This window comes from Cryptotermes secundus, unplaced genomic scaffold (assembly GCF_002891405.2).
Source record: "Cryptotermes secundus unplaced genomic scaffold, Csec_1.0 scaffold78, whole genome shotgun sequence".
In the NCBI taxonomy this organism is placed as follows: Eukaryota; Metazoa; Arthropoda; class Insecta; order Blattodea; family Kalotermitidae; genus Cryptotermes; species Cryptotermes secundus.
In genome coordinates this window covers 550,281-568,117 of record NW_019721515.1, presented here as the reverse complement: position 1 = coordinate 568,117, position 17,837 = coordinate 550,281, and positions in this window count along the sequence as shown.

The window sequence follows — 17,837 nt, the reverse complement described above, 5'->3', positions numbered from 1 at the left end:
AATCTCTGAAGGAGTGCTCGTGGGGTGCTGAGGTCAGTCCCACTGTCAGCCGTGAATTGTGGTTCGCGAGGCTGGACACGCCGCCTCTCGCCCGCTTATCACGCGAGCTCCAGCCGACCTACGGGATAGTAATGTAGCTCCTCAGTACGAATCCAATTTATGAGGGGACAGATAAAGGACTGCTTCGGTGTGCCCAATGATCACCCCCTCAAATCCGAGTCCTGACGCCAACAGTGGAAATGTACATTGTTTCTGATGCGTTTAGCCACAGGCTTCACTTCTAGCATCGTGGCACAAGGCTTTTATTCAGAAGCTGCTAATTGCTATCAGTGTGTGAGGGAGCAAAATGCAGGGAAGTATAGGCTGGAGTCTCCGGGTAAAACGGGAAAAATCTGGAAAAACCAAAGTCCGCCGTCACAAATTTCCATCTGCAGATACAGTAAACATTATGAGAGATACACAATGCGAAACAAATTTTCTGCAGATATGACACTTGAAAAGGAAAACTGTACATACCAAACACTGACAATTGTCTCGTAATCTGTCTCTATAAATCGTCCTCCCATAAGCAGAACTACGCCAATTCCGCGCCATATTTCTTCACACCTTTTTATGAAATTCATAAATTCTTAGTAATTCAAAACCTTTCACTTCCCTGAAGCCGCTTAGAGCCTAATATGTTACCGCCTTTGTTTCCGAACAATTAAAACAGACATTTCGAAACTAATTGCAAAACTAATGTAGTTATCAGAGTGTCCACTCATCATAGAATGTTATACGTAAGATCGAGGGAAATGATGCATCCTTGGAGGGGATAAGTCATTTTAGTCACAGAACAAGACAAGTTACGACTATGAACATCTAGGCGTATAAGTCAAAGCTATAATATCAAAGTAGATGTAAACTAAATAAGTTGTGAGGATGCGAACTGAATTCATCAGACTTTATACAGAGGCTAATAGTACATCCTGCGAAAACTTGTAAGGTATATAAGCGCTTCATAGAAGGCGAAATATTCTCGATTGTATTGACTTCTCAAGAAAGACTATGTCTTATGGAGTTAACTACTAAGTTTATAATCAAATACGAGTTGCTTTATCTTCACGAGAATAAAACGACTCTTAACACCAAAATTCAATTGCTAAAGCACATTTATATACCAGATAATACCACATGAAATCAGAGTTTGCAGTTCAAGTTCTCTCTGCAAGACCCTTCAATCACACACAGTAAAACCGCAAGTCAGTTTTAAATACGTATCTGTCGAAGAAGAGGAATTGTGAAAATATAATTGAGAAAGAAATCACAGGAAGTAATAGGGGAAAGAAAATTCGCTACAACAGCTGCCTTAGAGGAACTACTTTGGCAGAACTATAATGTTACTGCAGAGGTTTCCTTGAACACCCTTTCAACTTCCTCTTTTCTACACCATTCTTTTACTTTTGCTTCTAGAATCAGTACCAATGAATGGTTTAACCAGCTACCCCAGGGCAAGAAGTATTAGTTTGGGCGGCCCTCACAAACATTGGACGGAAATTGTGTCTCCAGCACGTGCTTCTCTTCCTAACGTGAAACAAGTCTCCCTTACGGCGCAATGGCAGTGGCCTGCTGACGAGATGATTTCTGTGGTCAAGACGGTAACAACGGAAGGAGACTTGAAGAACACGACAGCCCACAAAAATCAACTCACTGCTTAACGTAAAATGTAGTACGAAACTAAGGGCTAAATGGGGTAAAATGTCACCCAGTTTTAACTCTACAGATACTATACGTAACTAATTTAGTACAGTTCTCGCAAGTAAACACTGACATGCGATATTCCACGTGGTACTTGCTGAGTAGCCCATTTTTGGGTGCTTTGTAAGGATGCTTGCAGCTATAATGTTTATATATTGTCGCGTGTTAGACTGATTCTAATTAAAAAGCAAGAGATGATGTGCAAGGAATACGTGATCTGTTTAAGAGCACAGTACGTACAATTATCTGATAAAATGTGTAAACTCATAAAAAACTCCTCGACAATTATGNAATGATGATGATGAATGGCTTTCTCTAGTATGCATTCGCCTCAACGAGAGTGAGAGAACCACGAAATGTGGTTAATATTCCCCATTCGAATCAGGAGGTGTCAGTTCCATCGGAGGTGAACTAATTGCGGAGGAAGAAAGTCGTCTTCTGGGATCTGGCGCCGTGTATTCTTTGTTTCAGCCGACGTTTCGGAGGAACGTCGGCTGAAACAAAGAATACACGGCGCCAGATCCCAGAAGACGACTTTCTTCCTCCGCAATTAGTTCACCTCCGATGGAACTGACACCTCCTGATTCGAATGGGGAATATTAACCACATTTCGTGGTTCTCTCACTCTCGTTGAGGCGAATGCATACTAGAGAAAGCCATTCATCATCATCATTGCTCATTCTATGCTGGGGCAAAAATAACTTCAACATCAGTCCCAATAACTCGAAATATTATTGTCCACTGTACCTAGGCTCTCGACAGGATGTGGACTAAACAATCTCCACAACTCAACACTGCGGCTCAGAGCTCAGTGATTGTGAAAACAACATATATATACTAAGGCCTTCAAACGAAATACGAATGATCAGAATTTTGGACCTCACTGCTAGCTAGAGCTCAAACATACCCCCACAGGAAACTTGCAACAACTAAGTTCAGAATTAAAGGATAGTAGCAAAGTTTATTTCATCTGTGGGTGGACAGGACAATATCATCAGCGGCTGAAGTGATATTCCCATATCGGAAACTAGGAAAGGCCTCCGCTGCATTCACGTGACTGAACTCGGCACAATCTGCAAAGTTACCGGACCAGCTACGTATCAGAGACTGAACGCGGCGATGTGGCAGGGCTCTCACACTTTGCATGTAGTTCGACTTCTCTGCTGAGAACCGGACAAGCAAGTCTTCCCGATTTCTGTAATTTCGCTCACAAAGGACAGATGACTGGACTACTCAACAGAGCTCGTTTATTTTAAATTAATTCGGCGTTGAATGATGAACTGGAATACTGATGAGGCCGTGGCCTGTTTAAAGTGCTGTCATGGCACTGGACTGTGGATACTGAGGAACAAAAAGGAGAGCCTCGGTCATAATATCTGGTCTCCGGATCCATATTCAAACTCGTAGCCTACAAGATTAGAAATAGAAATGCCAACCGATGAATAGCGACGATTATTGTCGGGGGAGTGCCTTTGTAAAATAAAGTCGTTCCTCTGTTTAGTGAATATTGCCACGATTTTGGTTATAACCAACGGGATTTGGATCAGTAATTGGATTTATTGAACACTTAAAACTCGTAACCATAAGTAAGGATTATGCTCTTACTGTTCTACGCACTTCGCAAATCATTATAGGACATACTAGGTCTTCTCAGTCTGTTGCAGTCTTCACTAGCCGTGCCGTTGCTTGGTAGCGGCTTCAAGCGACGGATTTTCCTTTTCCTCCATATTAAAACTGTATCCGGCCTCAGCTGTAAGCTTCTGACAACAACAGCTCACAACAACTGAACCCCATCGGTTATCTAACTGCAACACGTAACTTATCTTGCTTATATCTCGGTACGGACAGCTTGGAAAACACCGCTCCTCTATTACAGTGCAACTGTTACTTAGTGATGACATGACATATTCAATTGTTGCGTGAGCAGCCCTCGGAATAGACTGTGCAGAAAACACCATTCCTCTGTTTATTTTATGGGCCGCTGCCTAGTAACGGCCGATTGTTGTGACTCCAAAATTCTTACTTTTAGTCAATATGCCACAATATTCTTACTCACTAATTCCGGCATTAGATGGAGATGTGGCTGTGGCTCCTTTACCCTCCGCAACTGGACGCCCGGTACTAACTTGGTAGGATACTTATTACTCGTAGCACGCAACGGAGAAAGAGAATTGTACTGCTCCGATCATACATCCCACAGCATGTTTCTGTTAAAGGCATAGGTACGGATCATTTGACATTAGCTCATGTGTAAAAGTCCTTATTCTCAGTCTTCGGTTTCCTGAAGAGCGTAGGAAGATCTGAGGATGAACAAGATCGGTGATTGTGTAAGGAAGGGAAGGGTCACGTTCGTGCCGTATTAGAAGGCACTCTCCTGGAATTTGCCTCCAGATGTAGGAACTATTGGAAAATGCGACGAAATGGGTCGTCTAGAATTGCTGTTTCCTTATATCCTGTATCCTTACCGTGTAACGCTTTGCTGCCACTGACGGCCTCCCAAATGCCTGACCATTTCCTTAATACCGTCCAACAGCCGCTCAATTTTGAGTACTGTATTATTTCCTCTCTTCGTATTCATATGTGCACGTATCTTGGGTTCCACACCTCACTGACACACTCCAAAGAGTTGCAGGAAAAATAATAAGGCGGTCAACTCTTGAAGTGTCACTAATACGATGCGTTTTATTTAACCATGACATGTTTCCTGTCTAGATAAGAGGAATATGGTTCCTCCAAGCAAAATGGCCGATCATAGTGGCCGCGCGGTCTAAGGCATGAACTGTCTTCGCTCGCTCGAACATTTGGATCGTTAGTTCTAATCGCACTCAACGGATGGATGTCTGCGTGCGTTTATTCTGTGTGTAGGCAGCGCCCTTGCGACGGGCTGATCCCCCGTGCAAGGAGTCCTACCTACTAAGTTTGGATTAAGAAACTGAAAGATCGGCCAAGTCCAACAAAATGACTGTAGAGCCACAGATAAATAGATGGAAGCAAAACGATTGCAGGAATGTAGAAAAATCTATCAACAGCACACATTAGATAGGTGCTGCTGATAATGTGGGCCTACACGTCATTCGCTCCAGGTTAGTGATCATTATACAAATATTTTATATCACATACAATTTGCATTTGATGCATATACATATATATACCTGAAAAAATGTGAAAGAACGCTTCTTTTTTCAGTTACGACAGCAAGCTGCATTTTTTATTCTTTTTTCATGGGGTGAGACTGAGTCCAGTTGCGGCTGCCCTTTGGCCCATTGTACCAGACCAAGATGACAGATATGATGATCACGAGTGTGGAACAATGGATGAAATAAGAACTGGCAGGGGAAACCGAAGTACTCGGAGAAAACCTGCCCCAGTGCCACTTTGTCCACCACATGACTGGACCCGGGCTCGAACCCAGGCCGCCGGCGGCTAACCGCCTGAACAATGGCACGTCCCAGTGAGCTGCATAGTAGTAAGGCTTACAAATACTAAACCAATCGCTTAAACTACAACACGATTTAGTGTTTCGAGGTGAAACAGGGTTGTACATTACCATACATATTGTATTAGAAATGACCATATACTCGTACAAAGAAGGGAGAAGGAAAACTATGTAGAAGCAGAAGAATTTTACATCGATGATAAATATTGAACTTATTTCTGTTCGTTTCCTTGGTTATTCTTTTCCATTAATCATTATATCTCTGAAATGTGACAATATTTCTTGGTTTCCAGATCCTTCCGCAGGTTCAACAACTCCGACTAGAGACTTCTCCGCTTGCCACCTGCATTCACGCTGGTTTCTTGCACAGCTTATTCTCCGACCTTGAAGGCAGAGGCAATATATTCCTCCGAAAAGTCACCTGACTTTCAACGGACTACTCAGGTCTGTTTATATAACACTCTGATCACTAACCCTCATAGAATGATACAATAAGAGCGGAGTGACAACTGCTAAGTACTGCAAGCTAGAAGTCGTTGGGTTGCGACCACGGGTAACTAACATCATTACAAGTAACGCAGAGTACAAGCTCCTTCGGGCAAACACTGAGGTGTAAGCTTTGGTATTAGGAAAGGAATTCGTACCTGTTTTCTGCATCTCAGATTGTAGGTATACATGTACATGGTTAAACTAAGGAACTGGTGTGCAACTATTCATGGTGTACACGACCTACAGAGCGCTGGTAACTTAATGAGCCCCGCGGGACTGGTAACACTTTGAAATGAACACTGCGGTCTTTCTTTTCCTTTCTTCATAATCGATACGACTAAAGTTCAAGTCTTACGGTCTAGTTTCCTGGATGCCTTGTAGGGACACTCTGGTAGCATATCGCAATAATAGCGTAACTTTTGGGGTCTAAAACAGTGGTCTGCACATCGCGGTCCGGTGATCGGATGAGACCCTCTAGAATTAAGCATTAAGTCTCACACACAATATATTACTAATGTATGAGGTGCAACTGAAGTGAAGATCTTCTGTGGTCAGATTACAATACATTTCCTGTTATAAAAGCGTTGCATTATTTGGCAAGAGATTCTCAAGATTCGAGACCGTTAATAACAAATCCCGTCGCTGTACACAGTCCTGGCTCAATTCACTCTTTACAACCAATCCCCTTGGGATCAATAACATTTTCTTCGAATTTCCTTCTTGGTCTTCCAAGCGACCGAATTCCAAGACGTTTTATCAAATCCTCTTTGCTTTTTAAATCAACAAAAGTAAGGTAAAGCTATCCCTGTAACAGGCCTTGGAGGCCCATAGGGTTGCGAGACGTCGAGGCTCCCACATTTTCTAGACAATCGGCTCACAGATGGCGGTGAGGCTCTCAGCCTTACGCGCCGGCCGCCCTTTAGCCCCAGCCAGATTTTGGCACTCATTTCTGTTAGAGGCTGAGTCGACCCCAGGGCCATAGTCCGGCTGGAAGGATTAGGTCAATTGAAAAAAAAGGTAATGATCTACTCGCGAATTGAATCCGCAACCTCCGGCTTATAGCATAGTGCTTCAACCAACTACGCTACAGGGTACCGCCTCTTAATTCAATTCAGTTCTTAATTATTTACGCACTAAGTAAACAGACCAAAGGCCAATTACAAAGTCAGCACGAGTAATGAAAAAGAAACAAGCCATACACAAACAAAGTAATAATAATAATTCAACTGAAAACATTACTATTTTGGATTTGCGGGTCTCACATCGGCGAGTACCCCGAGAGCCGTCTTCTGCCATATAATGTCGTGTAATTTGGTGGAACTTCGCCCTAATGTGTATTGATCCCTTTCCTTCAGGTCGAAGGACAGGCCACAGATGCGCTTCCCTCTCTCGGCTCGAGCTCTGTTAAGTTTGCTTGTGGCAGCCTCCCCCAAAAGGGGCAACTATACTGAATCTGAGGTTCTCAAACCGGTAACTATGAGGAGCAGTATATCGCGTGATGTAACGCCGTGCAGCCTGGCAGAACTAATATGGACTAAACGGCATTATAACCCATCAATCTGTATTCGTTTTAGAATAACAACACTGCATGGCCCGAACAACTGGACGACACGGTATCCTGTTCTTCAAACAACGGAACCATGACGAGGTGTACACACAGCTTCTTTAAAGAGAGGCAGTATAAAGGGTACGAACCAAATTCATTCTAGAGTTGAACAAAAAAAAATTTAAACTATACTTATAAGTAGACTAATTATAAAAATTCATAAACATTTCAATAAATTCATACACATGGCTGTAATTGTTAAAGGATAATATTTTGTATTCATGACACTGTAATAGTAATGAGTGTATGTATTGATAATGACGAATGCCATCGTAATAGTAGTTTCCAAATGTATTGATATGCCCTTCTGAAGATGGTCTCTCCGACAGAAACACGTAAAGCATGAAAGATTATAAAAGAAAAACAATATATACGTGGTACAGTCATTAAGTTCGTGGAATGTCGTTTTATCGCATCATATTACAAGGTTTTCACATACACTTACGCAGATCCACATCGGCCCTCAAAATAGTTGCCGTTGGCCGCTATGCAAGTCTGCCAACGTTGATATAGCAGCCGAAAACATTGCTGAAACATATTGGCAGTAAATTCCCGTTCGGCGCTTTGCGGCCATTCCACGAACTTATTGACTGTGGCAGTATATCCATCACACCAGACGGCGTGAATAATAATTCATACAATTACTAGTGTGACAGACAAGGATGAAAAAAGTTAAAAATTTAGAATATTAATTTAAAAACATAATTTCAATTCATCTGGTTTGTGGCCCCAAAAGTGCTCAATATCTGTTTTAGTGGAATTGGCAGAGGCGTTACAAATTATATTCACCACTTGTTCAAAAGACTAGCTACGTTACAGTGAAGAGCTTCATTGTAATACGAGGCTTCTGTCCATGAACTAACTTTGACAAGAGTGAGAAGTATTCAATGCTCGCTTTAATGAATACAATTCGGAAGCGAATTAAGTAAAAGGCTGGAGTTAAACAGTACAGAAGGTGTTAGTTAATTAGTAAATCTTTCAGAACGCAATGAATGCGATAGAAACTGAAGGGAGAATTAATACAGTTAATGTCTTTCCAAAATTTAACCCACTAAATGTTGAATTTTACATTTATTATTTTTATAATAAAGAGGACCATCGTTCTACAAACTTAAGTAAAATGCTAAATCAATGAACGAGAAATATAAAAAATAAATTTAAAATAGTACGTAAGTTCGAGCACAGATTTCAGTAATACTTACAAATTCTATGCCAAACGTTTATGCGATCTGGTGAATACTCAACGAAGTGCGATTCATGCTGATGTGTGTAATGTGGCATATGTCGTGAGCAACTTTATACAGATACAGAAGCAGCACATATTCGTATTCATATGACATGTTTCGGTTGAGGTCACGTATAACGATATAAATAACATTAAAAATTAAGCACATACAACTTACTGTTCATTCTTACTGATAAAATTTTCAACTGCATATTCAGAGTCTCTGAAACAGTTATTAAAATGTAACCTATATTTAGGGTATAGCAGTCTGCATTTTGATTGCATAACTTTACATAGCTAATCTAAATGGTTAACATCTGCAATCATTAGGAAATGGAAAACCTAGCCGAACAGAAAAAAGAAAACCAATTAACTGACATGGTGGCAACTTTTACATTTTGATATTAAGCATATTTCTTCGGCGTTTTCAGCACCATCATCATCATCATCACTTGAAAAACAGCACTTTCTGGGCCATAGCCTTCCTTACAAGGATCTGCCATATTTTACCCGGTTTTCAATCATTTGGATTTCGTAGCAATGATTTTTTCACAGAGCAAGGTCGTCAGCCTTAAGTCCAACTCCCAACCTGGAGGATCAGGTCCCTGTATTTATGTCCCCCAGTGACAGGGTAGTCTGGTTATACCCCCAGGCAGCGGGTTCCCTTTACGTCCCCTTCTACGACTGGCTGGGTTAGGGTGGAGGTATTTTATCCTGCCGAAAAATAGGGCTCATGCATTTTATCGGAGTTAAATTATGATTGTTTCTTTGAAGAAAAAAAAATTTGAATTGTGAATCGCTGCAAACAAATTCAACGAAGACGCTGGGGAGTTCTCGTACATTAATGGAAAAAGTGAATCCTGCGTTCGGTATATCAGTGTATGACGTAATTTGTAAAGCGGTATCACAGAGATGTGAGTTGTGCACTGAGAGTGCAGTGCACGTTTTTATTTAGAAAGATTTTTGTAAATGAAGTAAGTATTAAATAAACTTCTAGCGTATTTTAGTGTACATTTTACTAACATATTTAAATGACTTTTGGGCCTTCCTGTACAATGACAGATAAATTATAAAGTATTCTAAAAGAAAGTCACAATTCCCTAACAAGAGAACATGTAGGGGTTGTTGTGTGACTTAAAGACAGGTTTTGGATTGGATGATTGGATTTACTGACATCTGATTCACACAACTCGGAACTACAACCAGTACAGCGCTGTTGCTGATCTGTACCCTTTACAGTTCACCGTTACACAGGTACTAGGATACTCAGTCTTCACTAGTCGTATCCTGGCATCGGATTTATAAAAGTCTCAGTCACTTCAAATCACAAATGAGGTCTCTGTTTCAGAGCCTAATTCCTTTCTTGCCATTATTCTGCAAATGCCAATTCCGAAGACTCGAATCAATTCAATTCCTCTGCTCCCGAACTCATATCCGGTCTGGCTGGCTTCTTCTCAACTGAACTTTTCTTTATAAACACTTTGCACAGACTACGTAAAATATACAGCCTCCCTACTGTTTGGAAGGCATCTTTACAACGCCGTTGCATAGCAACGGAAGTTTCTCGATTGTGTCTTACGTATTCGTTGCCGCGAGAATGTGTTCAACAAGTCGTTGCGTAGGAATGAACGTGTATTCTGACTTCACTATTCTGGCTTTCGGGTGTCATGTCACAACATTTAAGCATATCTGGAGACTTACTCCCAACAGGGAATATGAATATAAATACATAAACTGAAACGACTCTGGAGGAAGATAATAACAAACAGGCCTGTGTGGTTTAAGTACCAAGGAGCGATTAAAGCACAGTCTAAACAGTTACTGGAATAATGCAGTGTGGCGGCAGCCAGGCATTAAGAGTGTACAAGAAACAAGGTGTGAAGAGGCTGACGCTGATCAATCCTAGCCGTTCTTTTATCTAGAAAAATCAGTGAAAAAGCCAGGTTAAAACTCGTTATAATTGCCTGTGAATGGGGACCATTCAAGGGCCATTATGACTTGCCTCATTCAAACTTCCCTGCGAGAGATGGGATGGCTTGTATATGTCCGCACCGGGGAGAATTCGATTTGTTTCGAATTCCCAACATGGGATGCGCATGCCACAGGAGTCTTTCACCATATTCTGAAGTGTACGGACGTGACCCTCACACTCTCCGAGACCTTGTTTGCAGATCAAGCAATTTATTGTAATTCAAAACACAAGCATACAATAAATTAAACAGTGTGGTTTGGAGAAAATATAAGTGAATCAACATCTAGCTGTATCAACTCTCAGAATACCACTAAATTCGGCATCGCCACCTGGAGCCTCATGCTAACCGACTCAGCTAGGTTCCCGTACCTATACCGACCTGTGAGGACAACTTGCAGTGACCATCATACACCATCCGAAGGTAGGAACAGGTGTAGCAGGGATAGCACCATTCCGACTGCGCTGATATAACAAAGGCGGGTTGAAAAAGAGCGGCGTTAAAGGGAACTGACCAAAGTGTCGAGAGAGGAAAAGCCACAGTTTGTACTCAAATGCGAGAGGGTGAGGCAATATATAAATTACTGATTAATGCTGTAAAAGTGGGAGATATAATGAGAGAAACTTATAAAATGTAAAGTTAAGTGAGGTGTTCAAAGAGAATTGTGAAATGAATAAAAATTGTTTTTACAAAACAGACCTAGTTGTGAAGAGAAGTTCTTTTTAGAAGGATGAACTGTGTTGACATAACGGCAAGGAACTGTGAACGCATACAAAACATTATGGAATCATTTGTGAGCAAATACAATAGATTTAAACAGAAATACTCGTATTTTCGTCATATCTTAGGTCTCAAACGCTCGTAATTTATTTTAACCCTCGAAAGTAAAAATCAAAGCTTCAGAACGACAGAATAGAAGCAAAGTTACCAAAGTTATGGTTTGTGCTTTGGTGCTTTTTGAAATTTGAAGCGTTGATAATGGGTTTTCAATCTATTAATAACCTAAATTTCCAGAATTTATACATTGTATTTCATTGTTTAACAGCTGGTGCAATTCATTTAGATTTAAAAAAACAATTTCAAGCAATTCATTATATATACTGTGATCTTGTTTCTAATTTGCTAAGATGACGTTTATATGTATATATGTATAATGTGACGCGTGTATCCATTGCTAGGCAACGATTCTGTAAACACATTCCCGCGCAAGCGTACGCGCGCAACAATGGGAAGTCCACTGTTAGACAACGGACCAGTCAACTCGCCTCTTTAACAGCAGAGGCTGCTGTCTGCGTGGTCCGTGCGAAGTGCTTATAAAGATGTGTTCGGCAGCTTATAGCAGTAAAGCAGAGAACAGTACTCGAGAGTGGAGGGTCGAGTTTCGAGACTCCAGCCTGCCAGGATATGAGCCTGGGAGCAAAGGAATTGAATTGAGTCGAGTCTACGGAATTGGCAGCTGCAGAATAGTGGCAAGAAGGGAATCAGGCTGTGAAGAGAAGACTTCATATGTGAAGTTAAAGTGAGACTGTTAATGAAAACCGTTACCAGGATGCGGTTAGTGAAGACTGGGAACCCTAGTGCATGTGCAGCGGAGAGCGTTAAAGCGTGTAGATCAGCGTTGGCGATATATTTACCTGCAGTCCCGAGTTATGAACTCATAAGGTGGAATACATCCAATCATCCAATCCAGAACCCGTCTCATAAGCCATGCGGAGAAACATACCCCCGAACGTGTGTGTGTGTGTGTGTGTGTGTGTGTGTGTACGCACGTTAATGAAAGATGTAACTGTAAATGTGAACGATGTCTCACTGACAAGATTGTCAAGATAAACACAAATTAACGAAAGTTGTTCTGAATTGGCACTAGCAGTTAAAACTTCCATCAGTCGATTCAACAAAACCGAACTTGGTATTACTAAGAGTGTGTTACTACACTCCCTATATGCAGTCGTACATAGAACCGCCTCGACAGGCGCATATTATATACCACACCGTCAGAGGAATCAAGCTTGTCTCTCTGTATGTAAGATCATAAAGTATTTACCGCCTTCAGGAAAAAGCTTTGCTGTAGGGTTGAATGAAGTTGTGAAGGTGAGGTGATGGATCAGCGTTTCGCGTGATTCCTCACAAGCTAGCAGATATTTTAAGGTGGAAGAGAAAAACAATAAAACAAGTGCAAAAGAAGTGAAATGTTTGTGGGTAGGTGAAGAAGCCTTACGTCTGTGCAGTAAATTCTTTACAGCTTCAAAAAGAAAGCACTGTTGAGTTCGGCCCTGTTCATGTTTGTCCCGTAATATTTTCGTCCTCTAAGAGTCCCATCGTCCTAAAACACTAAACATACCTTATTCGTAACATATCACGTCAATGATCCTCAGAAGTGCTCTTTCCTTCTAAAATGCATGGAAACGAGAAAATATTACATAATGTCCATATTCCTCCGTTCGATGCTAGAAAAATAAAAGATACATCTATAACCGAGAAGGTTTAGAATAAGGTACACGGTATCCCATAACACTGTCACGTGTTCATGGCTCCGTCACCAGTAATAACGGAGTTTGGATTGGATGAGTAGATTTATTAATACCTTCTTTTACAATCTCTATTAATCACAGTCAACTATAGCGCTATCGCTTATCTACTCACTTCATAAATCACTAGGACACGCCAAGTGTTCTCAGTCTTAACTAGTCGTATCCTGGCAACGGATTTATAACAGTCTTACTGTGATTACAACACAGACTTCATTTCGCAGAAAACTCCGTTGTATTCCTTCGTACTCCTTCAATTCTCATTCGCTCTGACTGACCGCTCACTTGGAATTCCGCGTTATACAGCCTCAGGGTGGACCCCACAGAAACACTTACTTATGAATATGTTTATTGGCCCGTTACACAACAACGGGTGTCCTTTATTGTCGCGTATTTTTATACGCATTACAGAGCAACGGGCTGTTTACCAAGAATCTGTCTCCGTGGGAATGTGTTTATCAAGCGGTTCCATATAAGTGGGTCCATACGTCACAATATCATATTAACTCTCCCTGGACCGATGTTCTACTCAATCAACTTAGTTCATCTGTACAGTTCACAACAGCAGTGACGCTTACTCGTAGATACTATTAGAATCACAGTGGGTCTACGTGCTGTAATGTAAAACTTGACTTAAAAAATGTAACTCAATTAATGAGGTTATTGATAAATCGGATAATGTAGAAGAGATATCTACAATTTAAATCAGTAACAGCTGCAATACATTTAGGTGCGTTCCCGAAGCACTCCGCTTACTTATTCAGCTCAGCAGAACACATATCGTTCAATTCATGATTTTTTTCCTTTGGAGCTACAGCACCAATTTGGGCCTTGGCCTACCTCTATGAAACTCTCCGCTTCATTTCGGTTTACTACACTTTAGACATTCGGTAGAACTCCTTGGACGAGTGATGGGCTCGTCGCAACCCCTCTACATGTACACAAATACAGAAAAACGTATGCAACACACACAAACACTAAACATCCACGCCCTGAGTGGGATTCGAAACCACAATCCCGGCTTCCGAGCTTGCGAAGACAATGTATGCCTTATAACGTTCGGCTACCGTGACCGGCCTAATTCACATTTGGAATGCTGAATTCAGAATGTCGTAGGAGGAAGGGGAAGTGGTTTATACAATATTTTCAAAATGGCACTGAACGACACCACGACCTACATCGAATGAAATTCTGTCTTTGGACTGAGAACCTAACCCGGTACATCCCGAATACGAGTACTCCTCCGTGTCTTTCGGCACTTCGTAAAAACAATTATTTTACTGACAATTTGTTTCCCTTCATAACTGGAGGTTTCTAAATCCTTTTCATATGTATACAGACTGAAGACTGTAATATTTAGAGGAGCAAGAGTTCGTGGATATTACGCAATACACAGCAAGGAGTACTTTGTAATATTTTCTGCGGCATAATATTACGCTAAGGCACGGCTTTTGTGTATAGTGTGATGGAAGTTAAACAGTTGGGAAGGGAAGGGAAGGGAAGGAGCATACTCAGACTGAAGAAACCTACCGGAAATGGAATCTTTTCTTCGAAAAAGGAAAATAAAGATGAAACTCGCGTTCTTTATTAAGGTTGTGTGTTTTGCGAAACAATATCTGAGATAATGATACCATGTAATGTTTTCATTTATGGACATCCGGAGTATAACAACGCGCGGAATTTCTGTTGGAAAGATTGTTTTCTTTCAGCTGAGAGGACGGGGATCTCTGTCGCAATAGATTACTTCAGTCGGAAAATCCCAAGAAAAAACCATTTTGAAAGCACAGGCGTAGAAACATATGACACAAAAATTCATTTTAGGAAGGTATAAGGAAACTTACTGGATTTAGCTTACGCCAAACCCGGGCTTTTGTGAACCAAGAAATGAACATAGCAGTTCTAGAATGCACGAAGACAGGTTTGTCCACGTACTGCAAGAGGAAAGAGAAACATGAGACGACCACGTAAAATGGTAAGGTAAAGCTGTCCCTGCGCTTAACTCAGTAGGCACCACACCATGAAGGCGTATGAGGAAGTGGATGTATAGATGCATATTTTCTTCACCTCAGCACTAACTTGAGATGTATGGTCAGATTCACGCCCCTGCCGCTTTGGGTGGGTCCCAGAGCTGGTTTGGACGACGTGGAGAAGAGAAGATCTTGATCCTACCGGGACTCGAACTCGTCCAGCTTTTAGCCAGTCGCAATACCGGCTCCTCAAATTATAATTCCAATTTGACATCAGAAATTTCAGATAAATACCATGAATGCATTATTTTACCAGAAACTGCAGGCACAAGATTCGTAACTTGAAACAGTCGGTCTGAGAGGACACAAATGGGTAGTAGAAAGGAGCTGAAGAAGGAGTTCCTTAATGGCGTAACGTCAAGGTCTGCTGCAGTGACGGGGTGGGGACGCAGAAAAGTGGGCGGCTCAGATTTGCGTTTAAGAAGAAAGTATAGTGTCTGCAACACAGACTCACTCATACATTATGGCGGATTTATTCCCGAGACTGTAATTTGCGACATCTTTTGCCATGTCCTCCTCTCTTCCATTCCGCCTCCACATTTACGTGACATCAAGACGTTTCTCCACGTACACCCCTCGCTTTTTTAATCCCATAGTTTCTACCCTCCCAATTTGCTTGCACTGTTGCGGACTCCAATCTCGTATGAAAAAGAAAATCACTAATGAAACTGATTACGGCGGTTCTCTGCTCTCCCTCCCAAACACATAGACTTTCGTAATGGGCAAACGTCTTATGTTTCGCCAGGATTAATCAAGCATCATTACAGGCTCACTGTACAGTAAACTGGGCACGACGGTGCTGAAGTAGTGAACACTATACATACATCAAATTGCTCGGTGGGGAGAGAAAGGTATGAAGCAGATAATAAGCGGCCGAAGCGTGAAGCTGTTCATTCACCACCAACTAGTGCCAAGTTCAAGTAAACGTGGGTCTACACATCCACTTCCCACTGCGTCTTCATGGCGTAGTGCTTAATTAGTTAAGCACAGGGAAAACATTGCTGTTACAATGGACTTTCCGCTATACGAATGTAGACAGAAACTTCAGAAATTAAAAAAATAATATTAGCTCATGTGTCTATACACACGGATAGGGACCAATGGAGGGCACTTTTGAACATNGCAGATAATAAGCGGCCGAAGCGTGAAGCTGTTCATTCACCACCAACTAGTGCCAAGTTCAAGTAAACGTGGGTCTACACATCCACTTCCCACTGCGTCTTCATGGCGTAGTGCTTAATTAGTTAAGCACAGGGAAAACATTGCTGTTACAATGGACTTTCCGCTATACGAATGTAGACAGAAACTTCAGAAATTAAAAAAATAATATTAGCTCATGTGTCTATACACACGGCTGCTTTAAATTAAATATAAAGAAACAGTTTCAAAATCTTTTGCTTGGTTGACGTGGTTTAGTTGTTAGAGAATACTAACAAATTCAAACTCGTAGAACACCAGCGGTTTCAGAAAGCAATCGACAATATAATTCTACGTAGACTTAGAGACTCAGCTTTGATGTTCTGTGAGAAATGCTAGCAAATTCACCATTAAACCAACTCACTCCACTCTTAAGGGGTACAAGTAAGCCGCTCAACTACTCAAGCTGACCAATTCCACTCCTAAATTTCTCCACTCTCTAGTGTCGTAAACCTGATTCCCTAGCAATACAACTGTTGTGACAAATTTGGTGAAGTGTTTTATTCGTTGTTAGTGCAAGTTTGTGAGCAAAGGCATGCATATTGTAGTCGTCGGTCACAGATTTCGGCATGTTACGATGTAGAAATGTTTCAGTGCTGGAATATGATGTGTTAACATGTGAACATTTTCCTTCCCTGTGTATAGAAGTAGAACATACAACACGTAATCGTAACAGTATAACCAATTTCCATAGCATGTATATTTAGAGTGACGTAATTCCTCACAGCACAATTCAATCAGACAACAGCAGTTTCCAATTAACACTGAGACCGATTTATTTGGCGGGTGCTTCGTTGGCCAATATGGTTTGCATCACAGGCTCAGTGGCACTGCTTACCATCATTTCCAGGGCCGTATCTTCCAGAGCTACTTCATGCGGGTGCCCCAGCCCATTTCAGCCCTGCCACCAGTACTTTGAGACTGCTTAAACTGGGCGATGGATAGGAAGGCAGAGTAAAGTATTTTGGCCAAGTCATTCGCCAGATCTGAATCCCATGGATTACCTTCTTTGGGGGCATCTAAGAAACGCAGGTCTATATTAACAGGAACGGCTGCACCGCGTTCAAAATGCCTGTACCCCGGCTTGAAACTCTCCTGGTATTTTGCAGTATGTCTGTGAATACATTCATCGTTGGACCGAGGCTCGTGGGACAACGCATGTTCAGGATTTGGGCATCTAGTCTAACCCTAATAACAAATGTTACCTCCTGTCATCGGAATGGCATTAAGACTCTTTTGTCTTGTAAGGTCACATTTCTGGTCAATGATTACTCTGCTCCTTAGATACAACACTTTTATGGTTAACAGCATCTGACTTCCAAATGTTTAACCGAGGTCTGTAGCTGCAATTCTACTATCCTGCCGTTGCAGGGAACGCCATATGGACTGTTTCGTTGTTGAACTGGGAAGGTGGTGGGGATAAAAGCCAAGCAGCCATTCACATATTCCACTCTCGCATTCGGTTCCCTTCAAAAGTGTGTCTAGTGTAAGTTACTGAGTTCCCTTCCAATGCATTTACTTCCCAAAGCGATGCAACTGTATTTCTTTTAAGTATTCGATTTCTCTTCACACACCAAGAGAGTCTACAACAGCTCTCGACATGAGACGTAAAGTGAAAGTAA